This window comes from Podarcis pityusensis (assembly GCF_964106645.2).
Source record: "Podarcis pityusensis genome assembly, chromosome: 7".
NCBI classification, from domain to species: domain Eukaryota; kingdom Metazoa; phylum Chordata; class Lepidosauria; order Squamata; family Lacertidae; genus Podarcis; species Podarcis pityusensis.
Window position 1 is genome coordinate 78,532,120 of NC_138031.1, and position 23,037 is coordinate 78,555,156.

General features: G+C 43.6%; 2 long non-coding RNA genes across 4 annotated transcripts; one reads left to right on the forward strand and one right to left on the reverse strand.

The window, feature by feature from the left end:
- The first annotated feature begins 220 nt into the window (after positions 1-220).
- Positions 221-12,018, forward strand: LOC308482154. The gene is made up of 4 exons (XR_013989093.1): positions 221-632; positions 1,916-2,002; positions 10,052-10,213; positions 11,494-12,018. It is a non-coding gene; the product is annotated as an uncharacterized lncRNA (long non-coding RNA).
- A 144-nt stretch (positions 12,019-12,162) lies between these two features.
- On the reverse strand, positions 12,163-23,037 carry LOC308482079. 3 transcript variants are annotated; one of them, XR_013988967.1, is made up of 5 exons: positions 22,887-23,028; positions 21,845-21,943; positions 21,404-21,444; positions 17,306-17,504; positions 15,742-16,077 (listed from the first exon to the last, which is right to left on the reverse strand). It is a non-coding gene; the product is annotated as an uncharacterized lncRNA (long non-coding RNA). The 3 variants fall into 3 exon arrangements; XR_013988965.1 differs by lacking the exons at positions 21,404-21,444; positions 21,845-21,943 and adding an exon at positions 12,163-12,273 and having other exon boundaries at positions 15,984-16,077; positions 22,887-23,037; XR_013988966.1 differs by lacking the exons at positions 21,404-21,444; positions 21,845-21,943 and having other exon boundaries at positions 22,887-23,035.

The following is a 23,037-nucleotide window of genomic DNA, read 5'->3' on the forward strand; positions in this document are numbered from 1 at the left end:
TGACACGGTGTCATTAGAAAGCATTCCAGACCCTCCATCTCCCAGAACCTGGCGAGCCTTAAAAGTAGGAGAGCAAAGATCTCAAAGACAGAGGGCATGTAGCAGCACCTGTAGAGGAGAGGATGAGAATGACAAATGAAGAAGTGGGAGAGACGGGGGGGGGGCATGTGGGTGGAGATTCACTCGGAACAATGCCATTATCCAAGAGGCTGGGTTCTATAGCCTCTCTATGTAAAGACTGAAATAAAAAGCACGGTAAGAATCTTTTCCTTGTCTTTATACTATCCTGTCAGGTGTGGAGAGTCCTCTCCCCCTCTTGTAGCATCAAAGGCAAGAATAACAAGCAGTTCATATTTTATAGACCCTTTTATTCAGTCATCTGGTTGCAAGACAAGAATCCATATCTCCACACAAAGAGAGATGTTGGCTACTCTAACCCCACCTCTTCTGTCCCCAACAACATCCTGAGCGCCAATGGGAAGTCTCAGGAGTCCCACCCCTCTGCCTTCTCTGTTCTAGAATGTGGAGGGACCAATGGGCCTGAGAAGATGGAGGATCCCCCCATACTCTCCAGGGAGGTCTCTGCCAGCTGTGCTCTCACCCCCCTTCCTCCTCCATTATCTCATAACTAGGCAAGTCTTCCATGAATGGTATAGCATCTCTCTCTCTCTCTCTCCTCTTGAAAATGCTGTAGACAAGGGGAAGGCAAAGCTTCCCCCTCCTCCTCTTCAAAGGGAAGCTGATCAGACTGAACGCACACTTCCCAGTCTTCCTGTTCCAACTGTTCCCTGATATTTCATGGGCAACTAGCCAGGAGCCACTGATAGCATCCTGACATGGACATAGAACAAAGCCATGAAGGCTACTAGCCATTAAAGATGTATTTGTTGTTGTTGTTTAGTCGTTTAGTCGTGTCCGACTCTTCGTGAACCCATGGACCAGAGCATGCCAGGCACTCCTGTCTTCCACTGCCTCCCGCAGTTTGGTCAAACTCATGCTGGTAGCTTCGAGAACACTGTCCAACCATCTCGTCCTCTGTCGTCCCCTTCTCCTTGTGCCCTCCATCTTTCCCAACATCAAGGTCTTTTCCAGGGAGTCTTCTCTTCTCATGAGGTGGCCAAAGTATTGGAGCCTCAGCTTCAGGATCTGTCCTTCCAGTGAGCACTCAGGGCTGATTTCCTTCAGAATGGATAGGTTTGATCTTCTTGCAGTCCATGGGACTCTCAAGAGTCTCCTCCAGCACCATAATTCAAAAGCATCAATTCTTCGGCGATCAGCCTTCTTTATGGTCCAGCTCTCACTTCCATACATCACTATAGGGAAAACCATGGCTTTAACTATACGGACCCTTAAAGATGCATTATCCTCTTGTAAATATATCCAGTTTGGTGGTGGTTACTACATCTTGTGGGAGCAAATTACATAGCCAGTTTCCCACCCCCCTAGAAAACCTCCCTTGTTCTCTTAGAATGGCAATGACACCTGCCTGAGAGGTGCCGGAAATGTGTTCCGGCCAGTTCTAGCTGAAAAGGAAAGCCCTGGTTCAACCATGTGCTGTTCAGCTAAGTCCTTTTATCCATCCTGAATCTTCCATTCAGCTGGATGGACTTGAGTCCTACTAGTAGGAGAGAGAGAGTATTTTGCTTGTATGGCGGATTGGGGAAATAGCAGCAAACAGTGTGAGAGGACTATCTCTCTTCAGAGGGAGGAGGTATGAAACTCTGTGTGATATGATACACTTGTGGGAGATGGGGGCATTTCTTTCTTTCTTTTTCACATTTCCAATTGTGCACTGAAGTCTTGTAGGAGGAGCATGGGGAGCCGTTGTGTATATGCCCTCAATGACATGTAAAAACAAGGGAGCTATCACCACAAATCACTTTCTTACAAGCTATGCTGTAATTTTTGTTTTCAGAGATGCTGTTATGCCAGAGTCTGAACATGCAGTGGGAATGACAATGGCTGGAGTTGCGGAGTTTTGTCCCAGTTATCTTGAATAACGGTAGGTAGATCTTCAGGAAAGCGGTCCCTTCAATGGGAGACATGTATACAATGCAAAATTAAAGAATGTTAGAGTGATGTTGGATTGAAAACAAGAGGCCTCCAGCTGTACAGGATTTAAAGTTATAGATAGATTAGGATTAAGGATTAGGATTAAAAAAGTTTATGGAAATGGAAATTTGGTTTTTAAGAGGTAAAATTTTAATGTTATATTATATTAAGATTAAAGATTGGGATTAAAAAAGAGGGAAAGAAATTGCTGGACAAACAATTTGAACTGGAATACAAAAGAGGGAGGTACGAGGAGGTCCAGAAAATAAGTAAACTTAAAAATGGAGATGAAAAGGTGATTTTGTTTTTAACTGTTTTTTTCTTTTCTTTTTTGTCTTTTGTTTTTTGTTCTTTTTTCTTTTTTTGGATTATGTATGTAATTTTGAATTGTGTATTTTTTCCCCCTATGTTTTCATGTTTAACCTTTTATTGATGTGTTCTTTTTATTGGAAAATTTAATAAATATCATTTTAAAAAAAAATCAATGGGAGACATGTATAATGCAGAAGATAAGGAATATAATATAAGCCAGAACAGTTTCACAGGAAATTTAATTGTCCTCAGGTGTTCAGAACTAAGGACAGCTACCTACCAATAATTTATATATAGGCATCTAGTCAATTAGTGAGTTAGATGTTGTTCATAATCCCCATTTGGGATCCAGCTGCAGCATCATGGAAACCAAAGGTCAGAAAGGTTTGTTCTCATTTTTAACATTTTCCTTTTTCTTTGCACAGTACTTCTACTTCCCAGGGAACAGTAGGAACAAACTTCACCACAAGTTACTACGTTTCAATGAAGCTGAACTCCTCATTACGTACTTTGCTGCGTCTCTGCTGGCCAGGGTCCCTTAGTGGAGAGGAACAGCTTTTTATAGTGCATCTAAAGTGACCTTGGGCAAAGTAGCTGTATATTGGGTCAATTTCATGAAAAGACACCATTCAGACATTTTTCAATACAAACACACACATGGAGAGATCCTTACCGTGTGTCCCACCAATAGCTAGAAATCCTCTAGAGCCCAACTACATACAGCAATCTTTACTGAAGGTAAAAACCAAACCACAACTTCAATTCTAGTCTCTCTCTAAAAGATTATTTTTCATAAAGGTTTTACACTATCAGCCTCTATTACTTACGATCTGATGATATGGAATAGACATAGGCTTCTTCACTGCAGATATCAGCTGACCTCAGCAGATTCCTTGCTCTCATTTTAGTCTTTTCCAAAATTCTAGTAAAGCTGCTGCTATCTCCACTTAAGGATATCTCACTAGTATCCAGTACGATTGCTGATCCTTGGACGCCTTCCAGCTCTCTCTTTGGAATATGTGCTCTATGAGGAGCTGGCTTCAGGTACCAGGTCCATTGGCAGACCTACTCTGTGTTACAAAGACGTCTAATAATAATAATAATAATAATAATAATAATAATAATAATAATAATAATAATAATAATTTATTATTTGTGACCTAGCTGAGTCTAGGAATACAATTCTGTGGTATTAACCAGCCCTATGCTTGCTGATTATATTTGACTGCAATTTCCCACAAAAAGTCCTATTAATGCCCCAGTCCTAAACACTTATGTAGGTCTACTGCCCCACAATCATACCATAATACTAATAGCTTAACTTGGTCCCGTAAGTGGCATATACTGTATATTCTTGTGCCTCATCCTCACGAATTACATGCTTGTATGTCATAGGTTAGGCTATAAGTATCTTACTCTCCTTTATAGATGGAAATTGGTGGTTTCTCAGGCTTGATGTCTACAGTTCAGTTGCATTCTCAACGTCTCACTGGAGTTAATTGTAAGCAGCCTGGGGACTGCAGCCACATTCTGCCTGGCAAATGCAGCAAATTTAAAAACTAATGAATGAAATCAAGTGTGTATTATAGAAGCAAGACATCAGGGCTTCAAAATAAGAGATGATATTTAAAAGATGGATGCAAATCACCTTATTTAAGGAAAATGGATTATTCGCTTCAGCAAGGCAAACAGGATTGAGACTTTGCGGTATAAGGTGCTTTTGTCTAATTTAGGCTACAAAAGAATAGTTACTGATATATATTTTTTTTTAAAAAGCAGCTGAACACTGACTTATTTTCAGAGGGTCCACATAATTCTTTCAAAGGACTTTATAAAGCAGGCCAGCTGGATATAACTGCAATGAAATGGGATTATCTGCAAGTGTAGCCATCCTAGAATTGACATGGATATTGTCACATTATAAAATTTTTTAGATTTTTTAAAAAAACTAATCATTTAGCATTCTTTTTCCAAATGTTGCTCATCAGAAGATAGCAAACTGTTAAGTCTCCAAGAAATGTGATCCTACTACAGTATTTTGTCAGTCTGGTGCATCTCAGTGCTTCTGAGCAGGTAGTAGCAGATTAAACAGCAAAGACTGAATCTCTCTCAATATACAATGTTGTGAAATAATTGGAATGATACTAGTCAAGGCAGCAAAGTCTGTAATCTTATTCCCACTTATTTTGGAGGAAGCCCCATTAAACTCAACAGGGCACACTTCTGAGTAGAAATGCATAGAATTGCATTGTAAACCTTCCACTAACTTAACCCTGGGCTGACTTACTCACACTTACATGTTAATAACTTTCTAATTGACTGGTGTCTGGGAATGAATGTTCCATAACAGTGTGGGACGCTGGTGGAGCTGTGGTCTAAACCACTGAGCCCCTTGGGCCTGTTGATCAGAAGGTCGGAGGTTTGAATCCTGCAACGGGGTGAGCTCCCATTGCTCGGTCCCAGCTCCTGCCAACCTAGCACTTTGAAAGCACACCAGTGCAAGTAGATAAATAAGTACCACTGCAGCTGGAAGGTAAACGGCATTTCTGTGCGCTCTGGTTTCTGTCACAGTGTCCCGTTGCACCAAAAGCGGTTTAGTCATGCTGGCCACATGACCTGGATAGCTGTCTGTGGACAAACACCAGCTCCCTTGGCCTGAAAGTGAGATGAGCGCCGCAACCCCATAGTCGCCTTTGACTGGACTTAACCATCCAGGGGTCCTTTCCCTTTACCCATAACAGTACTTCCCTATTGCTCCATGCCAGTTCAATCACAGTGCCTTTCAATGGAGAAAACTCAGACATTTGACTGTAATCAGGTGACAGGATTTCCCATGTTGCACATGAATATGGATAAACCAGTTCCCAGGTTCCTCAAAATCCAACACACACAGAAAGGTAGCACATCCCCTAGGACCCCTAGAACAGAGTCAGAGGTTATGTGGGGAGAGGAATGCAGGGGTGGGTGGTGGGTGGGAGAAGTCTCATTTTGGAAGTGATGCTTGTACTGATTGGACCCATTCCTCAGCATCACTTGGGATGCAAACCAAAACTTTTTTATTATTATAATGCTTCTGAAATATGCCCGGATTTTGATTTGAAAGGAGGGTACCCTATTCTTGTGGCACAGTTGCTGTGGTTCCCCACTTTGGCAGTGACACAGGCAAAATTAAAGACAACATCATAACACACACACACACACACACACCCTATTTTGGGAGGAAACTTTTGGCATGGCCAGAGCATGGGAGCCCAAATGGGACATCTGGGATTGGAATCAGAAGCCGCTCCATCAATCTGGGATGTCCCGATTGAATCAGGACACTTGGGGGTATGCAAAATTAGTAATATTTGTCTCTATTCCAGCATTCTTTGGCCACCTCATGAGAAGACTCCTTGGAAAAGACCCTGATGTTGGGAAAGATGGAGGGCACAAGGAGAAGGGGACGACAAAGGACAAGATGGTTGGACAGTGTTCTCGAAGCTACCAGCATGAGTTTGACCAAAATGCGGGAGGCAGTGGAAGACAGGAGTGCCTGGTGTGCTCTGGTCCATGGGGTCACGAAGAGTCGGACACGACTAAACAACAACAACAACATTTTCATTGGAGAAATGTTGGAGGATATGGAGTTATGCAACCCCCGAGCCAAGGAGACAAGCAGCTCTGCAACCTTTGCAAGAAATCTGAAGGCAACCCTGTATAGAGAAGTTTTAAAATTAGTTTTAATGTTTTCAATATGTTGGAAGCTGCCCAGAGTGGTGCGGAAGCCCAGTCAGATGAGCGGGCTATTAATAATAAAACTATTATTGTTGTTATTATGGAATAGGACGTCCCTATTTCCATTGGAGGAATGTTGGAGGGTATGTCACTGATGTCACTTCCGGATGACCTTTTTATTAAGCATTTGTTCTGACTGGTTTGCAGGGAGATTCAATGACACCAACTATTTATTGAGTGTTCATCCTGATTTGTCTGTTGGAAGGTTAGATGGCATTGCATCAAGCAAATGTTATTCCCACACTTCCAAGTACATCTCCTCATCACTTTCCTTATTGCAAAAGGTCTGATTTGGGGTGTTCATGTGTGCAAGAGCTCAAAATCAATGTTAATTGTGCAACCTACATTTGCTGAAATTTGCCCTTGGATGTTGCAATTGAACAGACTTCCAAGGATATGTCAACATGGCCCCAGATCCAGTAAATTGTAAGTTGAGACTAAGGTCCACTGAAACCATCAAATCTGGTTAGCTGCAATCCTGCCAACACTTACCTGGGAGTAAGCTTCATTTAAGTAATTAAATAAAGGTTTACATCTTACATTGCTAGGAATGTGCTACAAGATTCAAACTATATGTTTCATATAAATGTGTGGAACGGTAAACCAAAAAAACCAATTAGGTGCCATAAGGGCTTGCCGTTCAGTTCCATGCCATAGTTTTTGTCCTACAGCTTAAGGGAGGAGTTTTGAAGAACAAACCATGAAAAGCGGCCAAAAATCTAGCTGCTGGTTAACTTATTCTGTGTGGCAAGATGACTGGGCTCTCTTCCCATTCGATGCTGCAGTTTATTTTTTCGAAAGAAAAAGTATGTGTTTCAGCTGTATTTTTCTTTTATATTAAGCAGCATGGTTTTAATGAGGATGCAAAGGAATATATTAGAAGAAGAGCTTATTAGGAGCACAACAGTCACTTTTTTTGCTGATTTTAATAGTTCTGTAGGGAATATACAAAGCCAGTTTGCTTTATTGTTTATAGAAATTAATGAATCTACTCAACTGGTCTAAGATATGGAGGACAATCAAGGAGAAGATGAACAACAGAAAGGGAGAGGAATTATTATTACTGACTGTAGGTCTCCTTGATGTCTGGGTTCAAACCTAATAGACTTCATCATATGTCATCTGCTCCTGATTTAATGCTGGAATGTTGTTGTTGTTGTTTAGTCGTTTAGTCATGTCCGACTCTTCGTGATGCCCTGGACCAGAGGTACAGGCACTCCTGTCAATCTTTCCCAACATCAGGGTCTTTTCCAGGGAGTCTTCTCTTCTCATGAGGTGGCCAAAGTATTGGAGCCTCAGAGTCACGATCTGTCCTTCCGGTGAGCACTCAGGGCTGATTTCCTTAAGAATGGAGAGGTTTGATCTTCTTGCAGTCCATGGGACTCTCCAGCACCATAATTCAAGAGCATCAATTCCTTGGCTATCAGCCTTCTTTATGGTCCAACTCTCACTTCCATACATCACTACTGGGAAAACCATAGCTTTAACTATACAGACCTTTGTTGGCAAGGTGATGTCTCTGCTTTTTAAGATCCAATGAAAATAGGGACATCCTAAGCAAAAGGGGGGACATTCCAGGATCAAATCAGAAATCGGGACAGCTTCTGTAAATCTGGGCGTGTCCCTGGGGAAAAAAGGACACTTTGAGAGTCTGTAGTGAAAAGAAAAGCATATCGGTCAAGTTATAAATACACAGCTTTGATTTGCTGCTTCCCTACATGGGGCTTTGGAGCCTAATCCAAGATCCCAAGGAAGCGAGAAGAAAAGTTAGGAATTGTGATTCCCTATCCCCCAGGTGGAAGCAAGCATCACTGGATGCAGGTAAAAAGCTTCAGGTTTGCTAACACTCTTCTTATTTAATTACATGCCTGAATGAGTCGCAGGAACTCCTTGTGCTCCAGGTCTTTCGATGGCCTTGCAGACTGCCTAAGGCCTCAAACTGCTTATCCAATGGATTCTCTTATTTAATCATTTATATTTGGTAATAAATAAGGCCTGACCAAATGTAACATTTATTAGTAGTTTCTCCCAGGCTGAATTCATTACAGCAGTAGCTTGGAATCAACATTGCATACAAGGTAAATCAACTGTGAAGTGGAATATGGTGCAGAGCCTAAGTACTTATTTAGTTTTCACCATCCCCACCCCGTTACTTCTCAAGATCTGGAAAGGTATAACTCAAATTTAGAGTTTTAGACAAACACATCTCTGGAGTTACTCTGCTGAATTTGGGAGTTATGTGACAGAGATGGATCTTTGTAGGTCTTACTTTGTTTTCTCGGTGCCAGAAAACATTGCTGTTCAGAACAGAAAACAGAGCCAGAAATTAGTATATTTTGCCATGCTCGTTTTACATTTGGGTACTGGGAAAAGGAGGCATTAATGCCCATTTGTGAGGTACTCAAGGTGAATATACATGACATTTTAGTCCCCCCTTTTTACCTTGAATATTCTTTTCACATGTTCAGAAACTCATTGCCCCTATTTGGCTTTTGGGGGAGATTTTGGATTTTTGTTTTAAAAACAAGAACATACCAAATATACTTAATATGAACACAAAATGCACTAGATTCACTGCTACGTCATCCCACATAACTGCCTGTCAAGAGAATAAATGTACAGAAATTTATTCATGTATGCGACGACAGCAGAAAGAATGCTACTTGCCCCAAAAATGGAAAGAAACAGAAGTCCCAGCAAAAGAAGAATTGATACGAAAACTTCTGGCATATGCAGAAATGGCAAAACTTACAGGAAAAAATAAGAAATCAAGATAACAAACTTTTTATAAAAGAATGGAAATGGTTTATTGAATGTTTACAAATAAATTGTAAACAGATAAGAAGGTTGGCAGGATTATTGTAATAACCTGCAGCTTCATAAGAGTATATATTTATAGTAGATGAATAAATGAGGAAATTAAGTTAATTTGGATATGCAGAAAATATTAAAAATAAATTTAAGGAACCGCAGAAAGAGGGGAAGGACGTCAAGTTTTGAAATGTTAAAATGATTACAGAATTATTGAAATGTATAAAATTGAAAGTCATAAATAAAATATTTTTTGTAGGGAAAAAGAGAATAAATGTTGGATATGTTTGTAGCTATTCTACTGAACTCATTTGTCAGGTTTAATATGTTCAGAAATAATTGAAAAACCATACAAAAGAAAAGAAAAAGAAAACACACTATGGTCATTGTGTGGATATTGTCATTATACCATTTAGGCACCAAGTGACATGGGACTTAATTGTATATGGGCGAAGTCAGGAGACTCCTGTCTTATGTAAACTAAATATTTTGTTCATTTCAGGTAAATTAAAAGAAAGGATGTTAAGGATAATGGTTTACCGTATTTTTCGCCCCATAAGGCGCACCGGCCCACAGGACGCAGCTAGTTTTTTTGGGGGGGAGAAATAAAGGAAAAAAAAATACCCCCCCCCCAGGCACGGGGCTGGGGCGGGAAGCTGTCCCCCGAGCTTGCGGGGCTGGCGACTGGGAGGAGCAAGCTTCTCCCTGCCGCCAGCCTCCAAACCAGGTCGGGGGACAGCGGGATGGCGGCGTTCCGCCTCCCCGCTGTCCCCCGAGCTTGTGGGCTGGCGGTGGGGCTCTCCTGAAGCCTGCATTCATTCACCCCATAGGACGCACACACATTTCACCTTCATTTTTGGAGGGGGGAAAATGCGTCCTATAGGGCGAAAGATACGGTAATTTCCTGAAATGGGAATGTTGCTTATGTTGAATTGCTGTGTGTTTTTAGCATGGTTTTTACCCCCCCCCCTTTGGCAGAAGCTCTCTCATGTGATTGGATGACTGTGAGTCACATGAGAGAGGCAATCCATTTTGTTGTGACTGTTATTCAAGTAACTTTCGTTTTTAACTGCTTTCTGTTCTCTCTGTGTGTGATGAGGTGGAATGGCTGCTGAGAGAGGTTTCTCTGGATGCTGATGAGAACACTGTGAGTTAGTGTGACCTGTCTGGGACGAAGAAGACAGAGTAAGATCCCTTAATGTCAGTAAGGCGAAACCTGTGCTCTCTATAAGGAACAAAGCGAATACGCTTGAAATTGTAGGTATGTTCTTCTCGGTTATATGTTTATGAAAGCAAAGTTCTTTTGAATATAAAGAGTCTGGATATTGCATAGCACCCAAATTTATATATAAAACAGGTGGCATGGGAATTAATTGTATATGGATGAAGTCAGGAGTTTCCTGGGTCTGTTTTGCTCTGGTCTAAGAAAGACAATGGGATGAGGGTGGCGCTGTGGGTTAAACCACAGAGCCTAGGGCTTGCCGATCAGAAGGTCGGCGGTACGAATCCCTGCAATAGGGTGAGCTCCCATTCGGTCCCAGCTCCTGCCAACCTAGCAGTTTGAAAGCACGTCAAAGTGCAAGTAGATAAATAGGTACCGCTCCGGCGGGAAGGTAAACAGCTTTTCTGTGCGCTGCTCTGGTTCGCCAGAAGCGGCTTAGTCATGCTGGCCACATGACCCAGAAGCTGTCTGCGGACAAACACTGGCTCCCTCAGCCAGTAAAGCGAGATGAGCGCCACAACCCCAGAGTCGTCTGTGACTGGACCTAATGTTCAGGGTTCCTTTTACCTTTACCTTTAAGAAAGACAATAAAATTCCTGTCTAGATTTCTGGCTAGCATGTATTCTGACTAAGCCTTCAATGAGTGCTTTCAATTACAAGCTAAGCTGCAGTCAATGAACATCACATAAGGCAGTCTTCAGCAATGTGTGGTGTTGTTGTTTAGAACACCTCTTCTTGATTGGAGGCTATCATTTTGTTTTCCACAGTGGTCAACAGATGCCTATGGGGATCCTAGGGATACAAGTTTCCCAAACCTTCTAAAATCCCACACACACCCTCAACTCGGGTTCTGCAAGCTTATTTCTTTTATTCCACCGGGGGGGGTGTCCCCCAGTAAGAGAGGCAGAGCATGGGAACTGGGTCTGAATCTTTTGTTGACTGAAGGGAAATTATGGGCTTACTTGCCTTCAGTCAGCTGAAGCACCCACTGAGTGAGAAGAATCTTGATAGACCATCCTCACCTAATGAGAGTTCTTAGGGAACAGTAATGGTCTCCCCTGGATTAGAGGGTGCCATTGTGGCTGCATAAGGACTGATACCCAGAGAATTCAGCTTGCTGTTGGTATATAAGATGATGCCTGGTGTACAGGAAAGAGATCATTTCAGGCTTTATTTCTAGAAATTTCGTGATCTTTATATGCACATAAATGTCTAGCTCCCATGTTTCTGCATCGCAGAATTTTAAGTAGCCTTCTTGGCCAATTATAAAGTTTTTTTTATCCCGTCAAGCCAAAGTTCCTTTTTCCATTTTTTCGTAGATTGTTTATCTCGCAAGACATGGGAATTGGTTTGATGTCTGCGCGGTTCATGAATGTGGATGTTAAGCTGCTTGTGTGTGTGGATTAAATTCTCTTTGCATACAAATAACAGAAAAATAAATCTCCCTTTTCATGTCGTAACATGCATATAGAATTAATTGATTTGTAAGCACAGCTATCTCCTTTCCAAAACAGGGTGCTGAGGAAAACGCAAAAATTAAGGGTTTAGCACAAAGATTAAAATGGAATCTGAATTTCTCTCTCTCTCTCTCTCTTTGAGTAGCATTAATGCCTTTCTAAATAAGCCAGCCAGTAAAATCCACGAGACACTGTTGCAACAGCCTTCAGTTTTAATGGTATACTTGCTAGAACATTCTTAAAATGAGTGAAGATTGTTCAGCATTCATGCCTGAAGGACTGGGCCAATGAGTCGCCACTAAACATTTGCCCAATGTAAAATTAGAAGTGAATTGGGGGTTCCCCTTCAGGAGAAACTTCAGAGGAATGTCAAAGGAAAACAAATGGGTTTAGATGATAACAAGAATTTTTTTGATTAGCCTGACCAGCTTTCCCCTCTATCTGCAGTGCAGATGGTGAAGACCAAGGAAGGCTGATTTTAGAATATGAGCAGCTGTTGGAGAGGTCATTTGGTAAAAAATAACTCCAAAATGCAGCAATCACTTGTGATTTTTATTGAATGAAGCAAAACCCCAGCTAGGTGGTTCTTTTTCTTAGTTTGAATCAAAGTTGGTTGAGGATTTCATAAGGAATGGTGGGATACTGTGGATAAGAGTCAGAATAGGCCGAATGAGGAACCTTAGTCATATGCATTAATTCTAGTGGGTCTACTCTAAGTAGAAATTAGTTGGATAGAATCATATGTTTTTCAGGCGCTAAACCACAGAGCCTAGGGCTTGCCAATCAGAAGGTTGGTGGTTCGAATCCCCGCGACGGGGTGAGCTCCCATTGCTCGGTCCCTGCTCCTGTCAACGTAGCAGTTTGAAAGCATGTCAAACTGCAAGTAGATAAATACCGGTAGGTACCGCTCTGGCGGAAAGGTAAACAGCGTTTCCATGTACTGCTCTGGTTCGCCAGAAGCGGCTTAGTCGTGCTGGCCACATTGTCCGCTGTCTGCGGACAAACGCCAGCTCCCTCGGCCTGTAGAGCAAGATGAGCGCCGCTACTTCAGAGTCGTCCGCGACTGGACCTAACAGTCAGGGGTACCTTTACCTTTATTAATTCTAGTTGGTCTACTCTAGGTAGAAAATAAATTGTATCATAGGTTTTCAGGCAGGTATTGTGGATTTCCTGTGTTTAGGGAATGTTTAATGTTTAATAGACTATTGCATTTTAATATTTTGTTGGAAGCCACCCAGAGTGGCTGGGGAAACCCAGCCAGATGGGCGGGGTATAAATAATAAATTATTATTATTATTATTATTATTATTATTATTATTATTATACTATTGTAGAACATGACTTTAATGTCAGCACTGACTGACGTCACACCTGTGCTATACATTTAAAGTCCTATGATCTATGATACCTATAATGAGTATGGGGTTGCTCGTGCGTAAGTTGCCGCCTCTCCTGGCTATGTTGCCTTGTTAAACCTTTCTGTCTGGACAGCCCTTCAATTCGTGGCTGCCTCAGTCGCTAGCAGAATCCGTCAGTGGGCGTTTCTTAAACCTCTTCCAACATAAAAGTTGTTTGACGCCCAGTCTCCTCCTACTCTCCCTGCGTGGAAGTCTTCTGCGCAGGGAGGGCGTGGGTAGCGGAGGACCCGTGCTCTCCCCGCTGGTGTCCAGTGAAGAGTCCTGGAGCCCTCTTGCCGATTCCCCCATCTGCCCCCCTTTATCCCTGGTGCAACGTTGATTTGCTTCCCCCTCTGCTGAACTGCCTCTCTCCCTGCTTGGCCCTTCTCCAGCATCATTAGAGAGCCTTCCCTCCGCCTCAGGCTCCGATGTCAGTTCCCTGACAATACCACTTTAAACTGTCATGGAATCCTGGGAACTGGAGCTTGTTAAGGCTGTTGAGAGTTGTTGGAAGTCCTGACTCCTCCCTCAGAGCTACAATTCCCAGAGCCCTTGCGAAGAGGGATTGATTGTTAAACCACTTGGAAAATTTTCATTCAGTGAGGGGAACAGGGGCATCCTAACAGCTGTCAGTACCCTTAACAAACTACAGCTCCCAGAGTTCTTTGGGGGAAGCCATTACTGTTTAAAGTAGTATCGCAGTGCTTTAAATATATCTTGCAGATAGGGCCTGGGTCAATCTAGATGTGACTTGAATGAGCTTACTTTTTCAAGGAGTTACTCAAGAATGCAAGCCAATAAACCTGTTGTCTACAATGTCCTGGAATAATAAGCCCCATGATAACACTACCCCTTTTGTTGTCCTTTCCATGTTGGGAACTCTAGTCTGCTTTTCAGTGCTTGGGGGGAATTTTCAGTGGTGCGCAATATGATGCACTATTAAGCAGTGGTGGAGCTTCATGCTCCGGCACCGGGGGGCAGAGAGCAGGCGGGGGCGAGGCTGGTGCATGTCCTGGGGGCGTGGTGTACCGCCTGCAGGGCATGGTGCATGTCCTGGGGGTGTGGCGCGCTGCCTGCGGGGGTGTGGTGCCCAGCATGGGGGGGGGCAGCTGTGATCGCACCCCACCGGGATCATGCTCCCGGGGGCGGTGCACTCCCCCCGCACTCCTCTTCCTCCACCAGTGCTATTAAGCCAATTGTACAGAATGGGGGTGGATATACAATAACTAGACTCTCAGCGGTTCTCAACCTGTGGGTCCCCAGATGTTGTTGGTCTACAACTCCCATCATCCCTGACCACTGGTTATGCTGGCTAGGAATGATGGGAGTTGTAGTCCAACAACATCTGGGGACCCACAGGTTAAGAAACACTGAACTAGACAGTCTTCAGTATGGTTAGTGAACATAATGAGAACTGGAAAGATCAGATGGATGCACAACAGCTAGCCACTCTCAGCTTTGAACTGGGACTCACAAAGAGCAGCGGTTTTGATTGAGCCAAGCACAGTAACTTCCTTTAAATTGGGACTAATGCACAATGATGATCCAAGTCAACATGCAGAAAATGCTTCTGCTTTCACATGTAAGTGCCTGAAACAGTCGTTGTCATTTATCAACAAGGTGGAAAAATACCCACCTGAAAATCCCTGACTATAGAGAAGCTCGATCAGTAGAGCCTGAGCCTCTTAATCTCAGGGTTGTGGGTTTGAGCCTCACATTGGGGAAAAGATTCCTGCATTCCAGGGGGCTGGCCTAGATGACCTTTGTGGTCCCTTCCAACTCTGAAATTCTATTATTCTAATATAAGATAATGTTGCTGGGTTTAGATTAAGGTTACCAGATTTTCCCCAATGAATCTGGGGACACTTGAAATACATACATACATACATACATACATACATACATACATACATACTATATGTTCTGGGCGTTGATGGTGCAGCGATGGCGGTGGCAGAGGGGCGGCCACCGCCTTGACCTCAGCTGCCACGTTCCCCCTTCCTCTGAGGCTTCTATCTCCTTTCTCCATGAGCCTGGGAAGTCCCTGAGTTGCTGGTTCTTTGGTGGTGGTGGGGAAGTGGTGTGCGGTGGGTCAGGCATGGAAGGCGGAGAAGGAGGGCCAAGAGCGGCGGCAGCAGTGAGGCTCAGGCAGTGCAATGCCTCCCTTCCTATCGGAGCAGCCCCAATCCCACTCCTACTTGCGTGCAAGCAGGAGGAGGCAGGGATCCCTCAGCTGGGAAGGGAGGCTTCCTGTCACCTAACTGAGAGATCCCAGCCACCTCCTGCTTGCACGTAACCTCTGATAGGCAGCGTGAAGCCTCCCTTCACAGCTGAGAGATCCCCACCCCGATCCTGCTTGCACGCAAGTAAGAGTTGGGAGGCTGCTCTGATAGGCAGCATGAAGCCTCCCTTTCCAGCTTAGTTGCTAGGGTCAGGGAAGGTGGAGGCAGCCCGGAAGCTGCATCTTAGAGCCCCCACACCACCAGCATATGGGGACTTCCAAGCAGCTCCTGAAGCCAGCCAAAGCCAACTGCTCCAGGCTGCTACTACTGCATTCACCGGGGACATTAGATGAAATCCGGGGACATTCCGGGGATGGAATTTGTCCAGGGACTTATTTGCAAATCTGGGGATTGTCCCCTGGAAACGGGCACATCTGGCAACCCTAGTTTAGATCCTTAAACCCTAGTTTAGATCCAAACTAGAACAGATGTCAATTTATAATGGCATGGATGACTTTAAAATGGTTCAATCTCTTTCTCTGCAGAGGGCAATGGGTGGCATCTCACCATGTGGCAAGTTATGGGAGAGAAGGAAGTGACTGACCTGTTTCTCATTCTTCCCCATCTCCTCCAATTGTTTGGGGATAGATAACTACATACATGGAGCCTGCATTGCTGGATGTCCTAATGGGTAGCACCAAGGCCCCTGGGATGATTTTCTGTGAGCTTGTACCTGTATATGGTGCTTTCAGAGCATTAGGAACCTCCCACTCTCTCCTTTCTGTGGGAACTGCACTCTAAGCATCCTGCTGTTTTTATATCCTGCCCTAAAAAGAAAATACACAGAATGAAAAGGAAGTAATAACTTCCAACTGATATGTTCAGCTGTACATGCAGAAATCTAGCCTGAAAACAATCTAGAATGATATATCTATATATCTATCTGAGGGGGTGCAAGGGTTTCCATCCATTGCTACAAACTAATAAGAAGTGAAGAAAAATAGATCGAAGCTGAAGATTTTTGGAAAAGAAATAACTCATTTGTTTATTCCGCTGATGGATTTTCTATTTTCTCCTGTGTGCAAAGCTGTTAGATTTAGAATGCCATTCATTCTTCAGTTGTGGAAGTGTAATATTATTTTAGGTATATTCTTGGAATTGGCAAACTCGATAAAATATTTATTAGATCTCAGATGATTGAAACCCAGAGTTCTCTCCTCCAGCGGTAGCTGGAGCAACAGGAACGCCCCCCCCCCAGTGCACCACAATATTTATTAAGTTCCAAGATTATTCATTTTGGACACAAATGTGTCATGGAAGTTGCAAAACAAATGAGAATTGAGCCTAAAAGGGAAAGGAGAGGCTGTTCTGTGAACTCTCAATGCTGATCGTGTTGGTGACAACACTACTTTCCTTTAACAGTTTCATCAACATTGTTTGGGTCAATATTATTGTGGAAGGATTTGCATTGTTCTGTTGATCACTTTTATCAGGCAGGCCTATAACTGCCTAATTCTTTTCAGGGGAACATTTTTTAATCTGGGCCATCCTTCCTAATTCCGCCAACCCCAGCCATTGAAACCATCCCACTTCCTTCAAAACAGCCCTCATTCCCTCCCCCCTTTTCTTCTTCTTTGAGCACCATATACCGTATTTTTTGCTCTATAAGACGTACTTTTTCCCTCCTAAAAAGTAAGGGGAAATGTGTGTGCGTCTTATGGAGTGAATGCAGCCTGCGCAGCTATCGCTGAAGCTAGAACAGCAAGAGGGATCGCTGCACAGTGATCCCTCTTGCTGTTCTGGCTTCTGGGATTCAGAATATTTTTTTTCTTGTTTTCCTCCTCCAAAAACTAGGTGTGTCTTATGGTCTGGTGCGTCCTATAAAGTGAAAAATATGATATATCAGGGCTTGACAATCTTTTTAGGCCCTTTATACATTTTTATTTTTGAGTGAATGTCGTAGTCGCCACCTGCTTGTTAAAGTTATACATTTAATGTACATAAAATGCTGTGTTTGGATGCATTGTATTTGGAATGCTGTAAAGAGAAGTTTACCTTAAAAAAGAGGTTCCACTCTGGCTGAAAGCAGAAGGCTGGTGTTTTTCCACCTCAGTGAGTTAAACCAACCAATGACTCGTTACCCGGAAAACTGAGCTGCAACTCTCACAGCAGAAGACATCTGAGAAATCAGAGATGGCTAGTAGTAGCAGTAGCAGAGAAGCTTTGCAGTGATGAAGAAGCTGAGGATCTCTCTCTGCGACCAGAGAGAGGAAAGTTTACTGAACTGAGTAAAGGACTTAGAGGACTGAACTGCATTGTTTGATTGCACCGTGTTACTTTGTTATTTTGTTCTTGTAACTTATTGTAACTAGATTTAAGACCTTTCAACAGTAAAGCTTTGAAACTCATTATCGGAGTGGAAAGCTCACTTATTTCTACACAAGGGATTCTGCTGAACTCTTCCCAAGATCAGCCTCCACCCAAAAGACAGAAAGAGAGACACACACTTAACTTTTTCAAGGGGTGTGGCTAAAAACAAGAATTGAACTGAGCCTTGAGAAGCACATAGAGCTGAAAGAGGAAGTGGGAAAGAGGGTTACTCTTCCAGCTTTGTCCTTCAGCTCTCTGTACTCTTCAAGATGGAAAATTGTAACCACCCTCACTATTTCATGACTGAGGGGAGATGAGTTGGGGGGGGAGAGCTGAGAGGATTTTGGGGCACTGGGGAAGACCTCATATTTTCCTTGATAATTATTTTAATGAGTGTGTAAACATTCAATTAAATGGTTGCTGTTCATTCACAGAGGTGACAGCAAATTGCTACACATGTTGGCAGTGAAAAATCTGTCCCCCATCCAACACTGAGTGTTCTCTATTATTGTTATATATACAGTGGTACCACAGGTTAAATACTTAATTCGTTCCAGAGGTCCGTACTTAACCTGAAAATGTTCTTAACCTGAAGCACCACTTTAGCTAATGGGGCCTCCTGCTGCCACCGCGCCACCGGAGCACAATTTCTGTTCTCATCCTGAAGCAAAGTTCTTAACCCGAGGTAATATTTCTGGGTTAGCGGAGTCTGTAACCTGAAGAGTATGTAACCTGAAGCGTATGTAACCTGAGGTACCACTGTATCTGCACAGAGCACAGGGAAATGCACCAGACTCTCCCTCTCCTCCTCTGATTTCTTGCATACACCATCCATTATGATGTGCATTCTGCAAGGGAGTAAAATTTCTTTTAAGGGCTCACCACATCCATCAGTTAGCTGGTATGGCTAATTACTTAACTGCAGAACAACAGTTGGACTCCAGTTAACCGGAGTCAACTTTCCCACCACGTCCACTGGAACATGTTTTGGTTCCTTGATGCCTACTTCTTTCCCAAGCGCTCCCCTTAATTTCTCGTTGCTGCGGACAGAGTATTCCAGAGATGGATTGCCTTGGCTGAAGGCAAGAGAGTGAGTGGACAGGTTCCAGCATTCGAGAAAAGGCAGATGGCTCATCACATATGGGCAGAAGAAGCAGAACTGGATTGCATCCTGAAGATGTCAGAGGAATTTGCCATAGCCAAATATTGTATGCATGGGCTCAGGCTGGGAAGAAAAGGGCATTTGATAGGCAAATATAGCAGCCCCCTGTCATGTTCACCTCTCATTCCCCTTAAGATGTAGGCAGATTACCTGTTTTGCGATACTTTCGGTTTCCCCAATCCCAGCAGCTGCCAATGAAATGGAATGCAGATAAGTGAATGCACTACAATGTAGGCATTATGGGAGGCTGGAGAACTTGACATGGGGTGCTGGGTGTCCCGTCCCCCCCCATCAATGCTGTGTCAGCTGTAATATCTGATTCAGAGGCAACGAGTCTATGGCCCTCAAGATGTTGCTGGACTATGTATCAGGTAGCGCAATGGGTCAGCGTGTGTGGCTTTTAACCAGAAGGTTGGTGGTTGAGCCCTACATTGCAGAGGGTCAGGATCCCTTCCAACTCTATACAGTGGTACCTCGGGTTAAGAACTTAATTCGTTCCAGAGGTCCGTTCTTAACCTGAAACTGTTCTTAACCTGAAGCACCACTTTAGATAATGGGGCCTCCCGTTGCCGCCGCGCCACTGCTGTGCAATTTCTGATCTCATCCTGAAGCAAAGTTCTTAACCCGAGGTACTATTTCTGGGTTAGCGGAGTCTGTAACCTGAAGCGTTTGTAACCTGAAGCGTCTGTAACCCGAGGTACCACTGTAGTTCTATGATTCTATGACTCTGATCAGCCCTGACCATTGGCCATCCAGCTTGGGACTGATGGGAATAGGCAGTCCAGCAATGACTTGAGAGTCACAAATCCTGCAGCCTTGAACCTTAGGACGATATACATTTAAATGCTTTGCTTGATTATAGTTGGTCTAGAAACCTAAAAGCATACAACGTCCCGCCCCATTATGTTCCAAATATTCCATGGAATACACAGTATAGATGGTTTCCTTGTTGCACCAGACAGCTGAATTAGAGTTTGATTTGTGTATATAAAACTGGCTCATTTCTTTCTGTTTGCCATTCAGTATCTAGGCCCTCCGAAAGGAGCAAATAGATGTAGAGTTGGGGGGGGGACTAGATGCAGGGAGGAGCATATCTTTTATTTAAAGGTTAAAACTGAGTGAAATGCCTTGTTTTTATCTTCCTCTTTAAAGGTTTGTGTCTGTCTGAATGACCTTACAGTGTTTGAATTTGAAATTATAGTTTCATTACCTGGTTTCAGACAGGTTGTTGTCATGTATCGGCTATGTGGGGGGAGGAACAGAGAGCTGGGTGGGTTGAAATGAAACTAAAAAGCAATTGTGATTATGTAGTCAATCTCCTGTGTTTAGGTATAAGCTGGGCATGCACTAGATAAGTCATGAGTGGCTTGTCACAGTGAGGCTCCCCACAGCTTGGCCTTCTCGTTGAAGGTCCAGATGTGATTTATTATAATCCAAACCTTCATTGCCCTGATTAATATTTGCCTCTGTCTGTCTCTGATGCTACTGAGGATGAAATTGTTGCAGAGAGCCCCTGACTTCATGGTCACTTCCATCTACCAGATGGAGCTGCCTTGGACACAGAATTGACCTGTGCCTCCATGGACAGCTGTGAGTCCAAGATGACTTCCAGGCTGCACACCTGGTCCTTCAGGGGCACAGTTACTCCATTCAGGACCAGAAAGTCCCCTACACCTGCCCACCCCCTGTCCTCCAGAAACAATACTTCTGTCTTGTTGGGATACAATCTCAATTCCTTCACTCTAGCCAGAAAAAACAGAGCATCTCTTGGCAGAAGAGCAAAGAGGAAGAATAAGAGTTTGGCAGACCCAGGGCTACAGGTGGCAGTACTCAAATCTAGACCTACTTTGCAACTCAAGGTCCTTGAAGTCCATGCCTTGAAGGCATGAGGACTTGTGAAGCTGAAGCCTGAAATCAGTGCAGCACCAGATATCAGTACTGCTCTGTTGACCAGGTACAGGCAAAAAGCCAGGACTCTTAGTATTTCATACAAAGCCTTTCAAGCCAGAGGCTTCATATTTTCTGCCAACTGCAGGGGCCACTACTACACCACCCTATTTGCTTTGGTGCTTAAGCAGTTCTCTGACTCTTAGGTCTGAGCACATGCAGCCTAGGTTACTACAATATTTAGAAATCAGCTCCATGTTCGTTCTGGGGATTCTAAGAAATTAATTCAGAAACTGGGGTACTTCTAATCCCAGGTTTCACTGATGAATTCTCTCTCTCTCCTCCCTCCACAAGGCAGATTGCCTCAGGCAGCCATGAAGGAATCTGCTAGGCCTGACTCTAAATATTTATTTCTACTCTAGTCCTTTTAATAAAACCACACTCTTACAGCAACTTACTGGGTTACGTCCCAACAGTGTTTACTGTCGTCTATCAGCATAGGAATTCTTTGATAGGAGGCAAAGAAGGGATTTTGTTTTTCCCAAAGTAGGGCTTTTCTTAGGCAACCACACATGAATGAGCTATTTCTGACAGAAAGCCTAATTATGCCAATTTTGTGTTTGTGCACAGGAGTTCCAGAATATCCAATTACAATGCATTACGTTCCCCCCACCGTCACCACATCAGCAAACAGAATTTATTACAAAGGCGCAGAAGCTGTGCCTGAAAGCTACCTTGTCGTGAAGGCTGTGTCTTGAATTTAGTTTTCATGTCTCTTTTGCAGCACACAAAACATGTTTCCATAATCAGGATTCCAAAAGGGGGGGTTGTTGGGTACGTTGAAGGAAATCGATGAATAAAAGATGTGAACGTTGGATTCCAGACTCAGAACATGGTTTGTTCTAGCTACGAAACCCCATCCTGACTTAATATGCTGTTAAAACATTTGCTATACATAGAAGCAACGTGACCCTGTACTGTCTGGTGGGGAACCTGTGGCTCTCAGTGTTACTGGGCTACAGATTCCATCATCCCTGAACATTGTAGTAGCTTGAGGGCCACAAGGGCTGGGTCTACACTGACCTGTTTAACATTATTTCCCCCTATTAAAACGATATTAAATATGCCATTCTAAAACATCACAGCGCATAGTTGTTAATTAAAACATATTTTACCTTGTTTCCCCCCATCAAATGTGATCCTTCCTTCCTTCCTTCCTTCCTTCCTTCCTTCCTTCCTTCCTTCCATGTCCTTTGTTATCTCCGCATGTCAGCCTTTCAAATTTAAATGAAATTGAACACCGCCCCTCAAATACCATCGGAGGGGGGGGGGTCAGCGTTTGAAAGCAGTGAAGAAAGGTAAAATGCTACATAGGGACATATGAACAGTGCTTCACCGATATAGCAGCATAAAACGGTTAAAAATCAAGCAATAAATAAGACAAGGTAATAACGCATTATGAATGTAGAAAGTAGGACACCATCTGTCCATCTAGGTTATGAAAACCATTCCTAAACCTTCCCTTAACGTTAAAAACCATGAGTGTAGATCTGCCCCAGAGCTGCCCTAGGTCCCTATGCTGTGTGGTTCTCTGTGTGGTGTGGGGCAAGCCATGGTCTGCTCTGAGGAGAACTTAGCTGAACAGCACCCCATGTCTTTGGAGAAGGCAAGGTGAAGTCTTGCTAAATGGGCCCGATTCCCCCCCCCATTTTAAAAATGACATCCCATGCAGTAGCTCAGCTTTCCCCAGCCTGGTGCTCTCTTACAAATCCCACCAACATGGCCAATGGTCAGGGATGAGGGGAGAAGAGAAGAAGAGAAGAAGAGAAGATGAAGAGTTTGATATCCCACTTTATCACTACCCGAAGGAGTCTCAAAGTGGCTAACATTCTCCTTTCCCTCCCCCCCCCAACAAACACTCTGTGAGGTGAGGCTGAGAGACTTCAGAGAAGTGTGATTAGCCCAAGGTCACCCAGCAGCTGCATGTGGAGGAGCGGGGAAGCGAACCCAGTTCACCAGATTACGAGACTACCTCTCTTAACCACTACACCACACTGGCTCCCATGTAGTACACGTGGAGGGGGCCAGGCTATGCAAGCTGCAGTTGCACATTCCCAGTGAATTCATAAACCAGAGACTTCCCCAAGGTGTTTTTGGGACTGCCATATTTTAAACAATTTTGGAGTGCAGTAGGCCCTGCCTGGGCAGCCCATGTACCTGGCAATAATAGCTGGACCATTTGTCACATCTTGTCAAGGTGTATATGGACCTCAAGAGTTAATGTTGGCCAGTTGTTAGTTTCCAGTTCAGGGCACTGTTTCCATTCCCACCCTACCTGGAGGCTTCATCAAGCATCTAAGACCATTCA